General features: G+C 41.4%; 1 long non-coding RNA gene across 1 annotated transcript; it reads left to right on the top strand.

The window, feature by feature from the left end:
• Positions 1-7787: 7787 nt before the first annotated feature.
• LOC148895424 (uncharacterized) lies at positions 7788-10672 on the top strand. Its single transcript, XR_016115603.1, has 3 exons — positions 7788-8067; positions 8256-9296; positions 10361-10672. It is a non-coding gene; the product is annotated as an uncharacterized LOC148895424 (long non-coding RNA).
• The last annotated feature ends 1377 nt before the right edge of the window (positions 10673-12049 follow it).

The following is a 12049-nucleotide window of genomic DNA, read 5'->3' on the forward strand; positions in this document are numbered from 1 at the left end:
ACAAATGTTCATGTTCCTTGCTGCCCTCTGTTGGCTACAATATACACAAGTAGAGAAGCACAAAATGAGAAAATTAGGGACATGGACGACTGCAAGTAGGGAAGCTACACGCAGGCACACACCCACGCACACACACACATGCACACACACGCACACGTGCAACACACACACACGCACATACACACGCACACCGACACACGCACACACACACACAATTCCCTTCTTACAAAAGTACAATATTGTGAAATGATAAGCCATGTCAGGGGTGTAATGCGATGAGCAAATCATATTTGCTTGTTCGACTAGTGATGCCTGGCTATAGACCAAAGGAGCATACACGCTGCTGCAAGTCAGTCTGATGAAAGCCTACGAGATGCGCACATGTCAATTGCCTTCTCCCTCCAACCAACACAGCCGTCCTAATCGAGCACAGATGCTTCACATGTGGACAGACAGTTGGAGAAACTATTTACCAATATGCAAATGAGCTGAGAAACAGATCAAAGACATGTTAGTTCGGTGGATTAACAGAATCACTGATCAAAGACAGAATAGTGTGTGGCATTGCAGATAATAAACTGAGAGAAAGGCTACTCAGAGAATCAGATCTGGACCTGGAAAAAGCCTTAGCAATGTGTTGAGCCACTGAGACGGTTAAATAACAGGCTAAAGAGCTGCTAAATGATGCTAGCTGCAATGTGGATGCAGTGGAAAGAAATGCACACAGATTCAACAAAAACAAGACTGCTGATATGAAAGCAAGAGTGAGACAACCCAATAAAAAATAGGATATTCAAACAAAAATGTTGTACTCGTGGTACGCAACATCCCCCGAAGCAGTGTCCAGCATATGAGAAAATATGTAAAAACTGCGACAAAGCAAATCACTATGCTAGTTACTGCAGGAACCAAGAAATGAAAGGCAAGGTAGGTACCTGATCATTATGTAGTGGACGAACTTTGTGTGAATGCTATAAAAGATGAAAAAGAGGAGAAAGATTGGATCACTACACTGAAGGTGATCTAAAATTCAAATTGGATACTGGAGCCAATGTGAATGTCATTTCACAGACTGATTTCATGAAGATCAGACCGAGACCAAAAATACAAAGAGCAAACATGAAAGTCACAGCTTATGCGGGTGCAGTCACACCAATGAAAGGAAAATGCATTGTGAATGTGACACATAAAGGCCAATTACATAAGCTATCTTTCATCATAGTTCCCAGGGATGTGCAGGGTCTACTAGGATTATCGGCATGTGAGAGACTATACCTAGTGAAGAGAGTTTTTGTCGTGGACAGACTAAAAGATCAACTGATGGAGCAGTACAAAGACGTTTCAAGGGTTAGGCTGCCTACCAGGAGAACATATAGAGTTTGATGTTTGTCTTTATTTATAAGTAGGTTCGTTGTCAGATCTCCCAGGTGTTGGGGTAATTCACCATGCAAACATCTCTAAACATCGCTCTATAATCTTTGTTTACATTTTGGACTTCCTGATACGTCATATCCTGCCTTCATTTACATGATGTCGCATTTACATTACGTCACATCCTATCGCGTCACACACTGTGCGCCGCATAAATACCCCGCAGTCTCTCTCTCTCACTCTCTCTTCTCTCTGCCTTCCCCCTTCGCTGACCTCCCACAATGTCTCCGCTGTTTTCAAGATTAAACCAACTTTCTGTTCTACACCTGGCTTCCTGATGATTTAACTATTCTCTTCCATCAACACCCGTCGAAGCAATGAACCAAGGGCAAACGATCAAAATAAGCCACACCAGGCAGGTGACACGCAGAGCTTGATCGTGGCGTGGAGTCGAGCAAGTCGTGCTGTGAAACTCCGTCCGATGCTGAGCGGGTCTCTGCGAGCTGCGTGTCTGTCTGGGTCTGAGTCCGAGAGGAGTCTAATTCTCTCTGTCCCACCACGGCTACTTTTATACCATTTTCAAGTGTGGGACATGTGTCAGACTGAGACGCACATCAAGGAGATCAAAGGGCTTGAAAGACATCAAGAAGGCGGTGCGCACCGGTGTCGCCAAAAACACACAATCAGAGTGGGCAAACGTGTGCCACCAGTCATACATCCATGCAAGAAAGTCAAATTTGCTCTACAAAAGCAGCTATAATCAGAATTGGACAACATGGAGAACAGGCATGTAATAAAGAAAATTGATCATCCGCCTGACTGGGTGAGTTCCCTCGTTGTCGTAGATGAAAAGAATGGAAAACTCAGAGTATGCCTAGTTCCAAGAGATCTAAACAGAGCCATCAAGAGAGAACACTTCAACTACCTACTCGTGCAGAGATTATGGCACAGTTTTCAAAGGCAAAGTATTTCAGCAAGCTAGATGCTTCTTCAGGATTTTGGCAAATGAAGCTGGATGAGCCAAGTTCCAAACGATGTACTTTCACCACTCGTTTGAAAGATACAGATTCCTAAGATTACCCTTTGTAATTGCTTCAGCTCCTGAAGTTTATCACAAAACAATCAACATGATATATGACCACTTGGAAGGAGTTGATACCTCGATGGATGACATCTTCATATGGGGTGCCACCAGAGCTCAACATAACAGAAGACTGAAAGCTGTGGTAGAAGCAACAAGAAAATCAAACCTGAAGCTGAATAAAGAGAAATGTCAGCTAGGTGCAACAGAATTGACATTTGTGGGATATCCTAAGTAGTAAAGGTCCAGACCCACGAAAAGTGTCTGCTATAGAAAACATGCCAAGGCCACAATGCAAAAAAAGATGTGGAACGGTTTAATGGGATGATCACATTCATGGGAAAATTCATACCCAACCTGTCAGAAAAGATGTCCCCACTGAGGCAACTAACGGAGAAGAAGATAGAATGGCAATGGAATCATGAGCATGAAAAGGCATGGACTGAACTGAGGAAGCTGCTCACAGAGGAACCAGTACTGAAATTCTATGATCCAGAAATACCAATCAAAATATCATCGGATGCATCACAGAGTGGGCTTGGTGCAGTACTTCTACAAAAACAGGAGGACTGGCAACCCGTAGCATATGCATCATGTTTGATGATGGATCCGGAAACACAATATGCACAGATTGAAAAAGAACTGCTCAGTATGCACGTATGCCTGTGAGAGATTTCATCAATTTGTGTCATGACAAGAAATTAGCGTGGAGACTGATCACAAGCCCTTAATAGCATTGTTTCAAAAGCCACTAAATGACTGTCCACTCCGTATACAGCGAATGATGAGCAGGCTGCAACGCTACTCACTGAAGGTTGCATACACCCCTGGAAAACTGATGTATACAGCTGACACGCTATCCAGAGCTGTTGACCCGAAAGAACACTCCAAGACTAAACTGGATGAAGAAGTCGAAGCCTACGTACACATGATCACAAGTGCATTGCCAGTTGCAGATGCAAAGATGGAGATTATACGGATGGAAACAAACAAACATGAGACACTGAAACAATTGAAACAAATCAGCAAAAATGGATTGCCTGAAATGAAACAAAATTGTTTACCAGACGCAGCAGAATATTGGAACTACAGGATGGAGTTATCTGTAGTGGATGACATCATATACAAAGGCAGTAAGATTGTCTTTCCAAAGACTTTGAGAAATGAAATGCTCAAAAAGATTCGTGAAGGACATCTGGGAATTGAAAAGAAAAGAGCACGACAACTGATGTTCTGGCCTAGAATGAATCAAGACATCACAAATCAAGTGTCAAAATATACAATTTGCCTCAAATATCAAGCACATCAACCGGCAGAACCACTGACCCACACCACGCACCAGAAAGGCCATACCAGAAGGTGGGTGCTGACCTGTCTTCGTGTCAAGGTAAAGATTATCTTTTGGTCACAGACTACTAGTCCTTGTATCCAGAAGTTTGCAGACTGCAAGCTACAACAGCAGATGCAGTGATAACATGCATGAATGCCACATTTGCTAGAAATGGGATTGCAAACCAAGTGTTTTCTGATAACGGTCCACAATTCGTCAATGAGAAGTTCAGAAAATTTGCGAAGGAGTGGGACTTTAAACACATAACTTCAAGTCAACATTTTCCACAAGCCAATGGATTGATGGAAAGTTCTGTCAAGACTGTGAAACGGCTGATCTACTAGGCAACAGAGTGGAATGGGCTTGCTTGTGTATCGCACAATGCCGCTCGAGTGTGGTATGTCCCCGGCCCAGCTACTCATGGGATGCGTGCTGAGATCCAACTTACCCATCCCAGAAAACCTGCTAAAGACAAAGGAAGGGGAGAAAGTGAGGAAGATCAAAAAACAACATAAACAAAAGTTCTACCATGATTGAGGAACTACACATCGGTGACCAAGGACGGTACAAAAAACAGAAAGGGACTGTTCTGCCTCAGGTCCAACCAAGGTCATAAAACATTCAGACAGAGGAAGGTGCTGTTTTAAGAAGAAACTGCCGAGATCTTCTCAACGAACCAACCATAGCAAGTCAACGAACAGAGACTGTAACAGAGACTGTAACAGAGACTGTTGTAACACCTCTAATTCCAGGACATGCTATCTATCCAAAAATCCTCAAGGAAAGTGAAACCACCTGAGAGACTGATTGAAACCCTTTAATGTGTTTGTCTAGGTGATCAGGGGGTGAAAAGATGATGTGAATGTTTCGTGTGAATGTTTCATTTATTGTTGCAAAATTTGGAAAGACTTTATTCGAGTTTAAATTTGCTAATTACTGACATAATTAAATTCATTACATTTGTTAAAAGTAAAGAATTCAATTAAGAAAGGGAGATGTAATGATATGAGCAGATCGTATTTGCTTGTTCGACTAGTGATGGCTGGCTATCGACCAAAGGAGCATGCGCGCTGCTGCAAGTCAGTCTGATGAGAGCCTATGAGAGGCACACATGTCAATTGCTTTCTCCCTCCAACCAACACAGCCGTCCTAATAAAGAACCTCAACTCTATCCAGAAGTTGTATCATTTACCGAACCCGCTTACACAAAGCAACACCTGGGGCGTGTATTTATTATGTACTAAATGATTTGAAAAGAACCTTCAAATGAGATGAGACATTGCCGTCAATTTGAAAGATTGAAGACCAAAGGACGTTTTTGTTTTCAGAATCAGAATCATCTTTATTGCCAAGTATGTAGGACACACAAGGAATTTGTTTCCGGTAGAACACGCTGCACTAGTATCGTTGTCAAAAAAACATATGAACATTTCCTCTGATACTTTCCTGGCCTTGAAGAATGCATTTAGCGATTGCTCCAATTTGGACCCCAAAGTGTTCAATGTGGTCAAAGCAAAAAGGAAACGGTGGTAAGAAACTGTGACATCATCTAAAATGTATCTTGTTCCAAGTGACTGGCTGGCAGTTGAAAATTGACAATAGGCCTTTACACAAAGATGCATATTGACTAAACTCTAAATATTTGAAGCACATACATTTTTTGTATGTGTTTAGGTTGGAAAAGTTCCCCCCCCCCCCCATTGATTGATAGTTCTTGTCCTCATTACGGTTACAGGTGAGTTGAACCAGACCCCGCGTGACTTGGGGTCAGAGGTGAAGTGGATGGACCATGGACTTGTCCCAAGCCAATCTCTGAGCACATATGAGGAGTGTCATCAAAGTTCCAGGACTGGTGGGATGTCACAAATGATCTTTCAAATCCAAGTTCAAACTAGATATTTTCAGATGAATGGGGGAAAACTGATAGTTTGTGTATCAGTATATTGGTGGCTATTGTTTTCAGTCAAATATTTATTGTATTTTTCTTCACTTTCTGTTTTATATACAGTAGGTGGTTTGGACTAATCTTTTTTTTAATATTCTGGTACTTAATCCATTTTTAATGCAGGAAGACTGAAGCAGACAACCATCCACGCTCACACTCGCATCTTGGGACAATTTAGAGCACAGGTGTCAAAGTCAAGGCCTGGGGGCCAGATCTGGGCCACTACATCATTTTGTAGGGTCCATCAAAGCAAATCAAGCATGTCAAGTGCCATGATGCTTGCTAAATCCCGAACCAAACATTCAAATTGTCGAATATAAATCACAACAGTCATTAACTCATTCCCTGCCAGACGCTGTGCCAATATATGTACAGGTTTTTTGTCATTTTCACTCAAATTGCAGGACCCGCAGAATATTGTGTTTTAGGACTACATAAACATTCAATGCAGCGTATGAAACCTTAGATTGTATTCTTTTATCAGAAAAAAATATATTTGCCAGTGGTCTGACCTCAGCTTGAAACGCATTCTCTCACAAGAAAAAACAACACCCGAACAAGTTCGGGAATGGCGGTGAATTAGTTCATTTTGACTTCAGATTTGAAAACCAGTTGTTCATTAATTTGGTGTGGGTTCTGTATGTAATATGTGGTGGAGATGAAATGTTCGAATGGCTTCCCCAGATTCATAACGGCCCTTGACAGGAAACTATAACTACAATGTGGTCCTCGCCAAAAATTGACTTTGGCACCCCTGCTTTAGAGTGTTCCATTAAGCTGTAATGCATGTTACTGTAATGTGGGAGAAAACCAGAGTACTCAGTTTTCCTGCGTACTCCACACGGGGAGGCTGAAGCCAGAATCAAACACTGCACCTCTACACTGTGAGGCTGATGACCTAACCAGTCGACCACTGTGCCGCCCATAACAAGGTGTTGTAAATATGTTCTCAATGTAACACCAGACAGATTATTCTTGACAACTTCTAGTTTTAGGTTGAATCTTATTTTCTGCAGGCCGGGCCGTGGTCTTAATAATTGAATTGGACTGTTTTGAACAACTGTCCATCAGGTGGCAGGTTGAAGACACTGCAAATCTCAAACAACAGACAATTGCAAAACTCTGTACTTGAGACTGAATAAACAATGCTGCACGTTGCAGCTACATGTATGTGTTCTGATTGATTCAAAACCTGATTAACGTTGAATCAATTCCACACAATAAAATAAATCCAATGACCCATTTCGTACTTCTGCCGGTTACTACTGAGCTTCTACGTTTACATTTCCATAAAATAAAACAGTTCTGTGTCGAAGACAAGCAAACGAGCATGATGAATTTGCTGTAAACTTAGCTCATGAAATGTATTCTTGACTTCACTATGAAATTAAAAACTAATCCTTATCTTGATGGATGGGCCAAACACCAAATGTCTGCCTTGGCTAAGGAAATGGTTCTTGTGTTAAGTGGTCCTAACGCAACTATTTTTAGTGCTATTTAAATCATTCATAATTTGGCAAGGGATGAATCCCTGCCATTTCATGTCTCCTGTCATTAAATTCTGATATGTCATTTTGTACTGTACATCATGAAAGTGTGTCAATTGAAATATGGCAACTCATAAAATGCAGCTAGCTCTCTTAAAGGTTTTAAATTGATGCACTGGCTTCATCAACAGGTAACAAAAAGACGGACTTACACTTGTTTGGTCCATCGATGAGAGGGTTTCTTCGGCTGTCATCTGTACTTCTAATAGTGCAGATGACGGCTGAAGAAACCTTCCTTCAGTTTTTACAAACATGATAGTATGCGAAGCAAAGCAAAACATATAGTTTTGCTTTGCTTGAATACTGCTGTGCTGATGACCATTTAGTTTTTAGGAGCTTTTTCCTGAGCATCTTCATCTTTAAGGTCATCGAGTTGCTTGTTCTGTAGCCACAAGAGGACACAAGCCAGTGTCTTATTGTGCCGGTCCCAAGCCCGGATAAATACAGAGAGTTGTGTCAGGAAGGGCATCCGATTGTATTTGTTGTTTGGTTTTTTTTTTTTGTTGTTTTTTTTTTTAATTTTGAATTTTTTTTGTGCTGTAGAAGTGTCTTGTTCCGACAGGCAGCCATATATTTTGAGTTGACAGTTTCCAAAAAAACAAAACTTTTTGATTTTTTTTTTTTTTGTTTCAGTTTCCTGGGGGAGTGGTGGGAGGTTCCCCCAAAGCCGCACTTGTCATCCGTTACCATAAGTGGACGGAGTACTTGAGGACTGCTATTCCTGCAACCTGCCGTTCAATTATTCACCTTGTTGCAGCCTGTGTGACAATTGACTGTTTTCTTTATGCATGATGTAAGTAGTATTCTTGTTTCATTTAATGTAATGTTTTGCAATTGGATTTTTCTTGTCGTGGTGACAACTGACAAGCTATTTTATTTCGGGCTTTGTTGACCAGTGATCCAATTTGTATTTTGTCGGTTTTGTATTTCTATTTTGTTTTTGTAATTGTTTTTTTTTAATTATTTTGTCTCAATCTACAGTTGTGAGATTCACATCCATACTGGAATGTGACAGATTAATTTGGCCATGGATCCCGTCGACTCGAACAAAATGAAGAAAGCTTAGGTTGACAAAGGACCAATGGTGGGTCAATAGGAAACAACGCTTGCAGAACTACGTGATGCAGTCGCCCTGCTGGCGCATCGTTTGAACAAAATGATTTTCGAGATTGCGCGAATGAGTACCCAAGGGACATCATCTTTAGATCTCAGTCTTGTGCCCGTTGGGGTGTGCCCACCCCCTGTCAAACCCCAGGAACCCAATCTAACCCAGCTGTCTCACTATGGTGGACCACCAGGAATTTGCAGACAGTTCATACACCAGTGTTCATTAATATTTGAGCAGCCACCGTCCATCTACTCCCAAGACAGTTCCAAAGTTGCCTTTATTATGAGTCATTTGACTGGCCGAGCGGCTGCTTGGGCTTGGGCTGTGAGCAAAGCACGACCGGAAATCCGCTCATCGTTCTCTGACTTCATAAATGAATTCCGCTGTGTTTTTCACCATCCGGTCAAGGGCAGAGAAACCGGAAGATAATTACTTAATTGTGTGCCGGGTAGTCAGTCTGTGGTGGATTACTCTATCACATTTCGCATTTTGGCTGCTGAAAGCGGCTTTAATGACTGTGCATTGCGCAGTTTTTTTTACCGCGGATTAAGTTCCATGATAAAGGACAAATTGGCAGTTCATGATGACTCAACTAATTTAGATGACCTCATTTCACTCGCCATTCGACTGGATAATCGCATGGATGAGAGACGCCGTGAACGGAAGCTAGATCACACCCGAGCAACACCAAAGAGTTCCAGCAAAAGGAGAACCCTCTATGAAGGCCCTAGTCCCTCCAATAGGGAATGCCGATCAACACCAGAACAAGCCCAGCAAAGGCAGGAAAGAAGGCACCTAGGTAGTGGGCATCTACTTCCTGAGGATAGAGCATGTTTCAACTGTGGCCAGTTGGATCACCAAGTCACCACATGTCCTTCAAGACCATCACCAAGCCCGCCGTTCTGTTCAGATTGGTAAATGAACATCTCACTCCCATGCTATTAGTTCCAATAGTAATAAAGAATGTGACTATGACTTGGCCTCATCATAATCGTGTTTACGCCATGCTAAAAAGAAGAACATTAAAAGACTTTAGATCCAGGGACGGTATCAGGATATGGGAAAGGACAAAAGATTGTTACCCATGTGCCGATGATTGTTTTGCAGATGCATGCATCGTGGAAGCAATAGGTTGTCCACTCCAAGAATTTAGAGGGGCAGAAAGCTGTAGATGAATATCTTCTAGTGGGAATAAAACATCACTGGCCTGCTGTAATTGAAAATCTCAGGTAACCAGACAGAACATTATTTGTTCTGCCTTCATAAGCAGCGGCAACAGTGTTGGGATTATTGTGGTTGAGAATTCATCAGAGATAGTGATTGGAACCAAATAAGCCTAAAAAATTGGAGTGTTTTCTTTTCTTCCTAAGTCAAATGCCTAACTAAGAATGGCTGAAAGAGGTCACACCTCATCCATTAAAGGACAACCGACGTCTGCGTACAAGTTGTGTCCATAATTTGTAAAATGGCTTCAAATGACTTCTGAGCGGATTTTAATAAGATTCCACCGCATATAGCTATATTTTACGTTTTAAGACTTGCGCTGAATATTCAGGAAGTCTTGTTTTTGAGTTGGTTACGAGTCCGTACGTGACGTCACTAAAGGAACGCCCCTGACCGAAAAAAGACACATTGTAGCAGTCCTTCCATCACGTCAATATATTTTGCTGTATTGTTTGGTCTGAAAACCTTGTGTTGCACCCAAAAGCCACCAGAAGAGGGTGTCCAAGCTCCATATAAGGAATTTATCAGCCTGTGGACTCCGTTTCCACAGGCCACAGGAGGTCGCCATTTGGTGCCTCTTTTTCATTGAGACATCTCCCCTCAATGTTGCCTCATAATGGCACGGAATAAATTCTTTAATCGATTGCAAACATGTATGCTTTCCTCTTCAGAACTATTTGAATCATATTCATAACTAGATGTGTAACAAGAAAGCATATTCTCCGAATCTGAAGCCATTGTTTTGATTTTGCAGGAATGCAAGACATCTTGGCGTTACGTCACGAACTGGGGGCGGGACTTTCTGAAAATGCCCAATTCACAGCTCAATTTTTTGCAGATTTTGGACACTTTAAGTCATTTTTATTGGTGTTTTGCATTTGAATAAAAATATCATACTGCATGTTTTGGGTATTTTAGATGGTATAAAACGTTTTTCTGATGTCAGTTAAGAAACAAAAAAGTGACGTCGGTTGTCCTTTAAATCTTTGCAAGAAAACCTGTTTTGACAATATTCCCATCATATATCATTGTGTGCAATAAAGATGGAACTCGGCCACTGCGCCCCACCGACCAATGATTGCACTTTCAAACTTGTCCCAAATGCCCCGCTTCCCAGAACTAGACTAGCCTCGATCCAAACAGGAAGCTTCACGTGACTAAATCCCAAGCTTATGAGTAAAAGTCAAATTCGTCCCTCTGGATCCACTGTTGATGTGACATTTCTGTTTGGTTTACTGTATTTTCCACACTTAGACACATATGAAACCCTTTCATTTTCTTAAAACACCCAGTATGCCTTAAAACAGGGGTGTCAAAGTCATTTTTTGCCGTGGGCTACATTGTAGTTATGGTTTCCTCTCGAGGGCCATTATGAATTTGGGGAACCCATTAGAATGTTTAAATCCCTTCAAATATTACATATAGAGCACACAGCAAATTAATGAATAACTCAATTTCAAATCTGAAGTCAAGAATAATGACTTTTATTGTGGTTGACATCCAAAAATATGAAATTTTGGCTCAGATTTTAGCAATCATCATGGAATTTAACAAGTTTGATTTGCTTTCGCGGGCCGAAAAAAATGATGTGGCGGGCCGGATTTGGCCCGCGGGCCTTGACTTTGACACCTGTGCCTTAAAATCTGATGTGCATTGAGTATCGTTGTTATGCTTATATGTTGACCCCCAAAATTTTCCTTGAAGTGGGTGTTGCGTCCATTGCGTCTTATAATGCGAGGCCCCCAATTTATAATTAAAAAAAAAACATCCCAAATAGGTATTCTTTGAAGGTATTATTTGAAGCTCTTAACCCAGTGGGCCTTAGTGTGGAATTTTTCCCCCCACAAAACCTTAGAAAACTTTGGAAACTTGCAAATGGTAAAACAAAATGCTTTTGTAGAATTAAGATTTAAAAAATGTCAATGATGAAGTGTGTTTCATTCAGTTTCAGGTAAATTTGGGAGAATTATAGTCAAAAGAGAACTTGTAGCCAACCCAGCTACGACACAGACTGTGGTTGAATGGTCTACTCTAAACACTAACAATACAGATTCTTGAGGTTTGCAAATTCCTTATGATTATCTGTCATCGTATTCAAAAGATAGCACATCGGATTAAGTTAACATTGCATAAAGACCACATTCACTTGGACTCCAAAATCAGAGATGTCATTTACTGAACTTAAAACCTTATTTACTAATCCGCCTGTCTTCTTTTTGTGGTTGCGACTGATGCCTCAGGTTTTGTAATGGGGTCAAGTCCTGTCACAGTGATTTTCCCCAGTCGATCATAGACATTACTTGTGCCTTCGTTCGTTGACCATGGTCAACAATGATGCAGGACACTGAACTACGAGTTATTGTTCTGGCACTCTAAGAGTGGTGACACTGGCTGGATGGCAGACTGTGGATGGAGACACCACATCAAAAGGCAAAAACACAAA

This window comes from Hippocampus bargibanti, linkage group LG07 (genome assembly GCF_051943395.1).
Source record: "Hippocampus bargibanti isolate YZ-2025 linkage group LG07, ASM5194339v1, whole genome shotgun sequence".
NCBI classification, from domain to species: Eukaryota; Metazoa; Chordata; class Actinopteri; order Syngnathiformes; family Syngnathidae; genus Hippocampus; species Hippocampus bargibanti.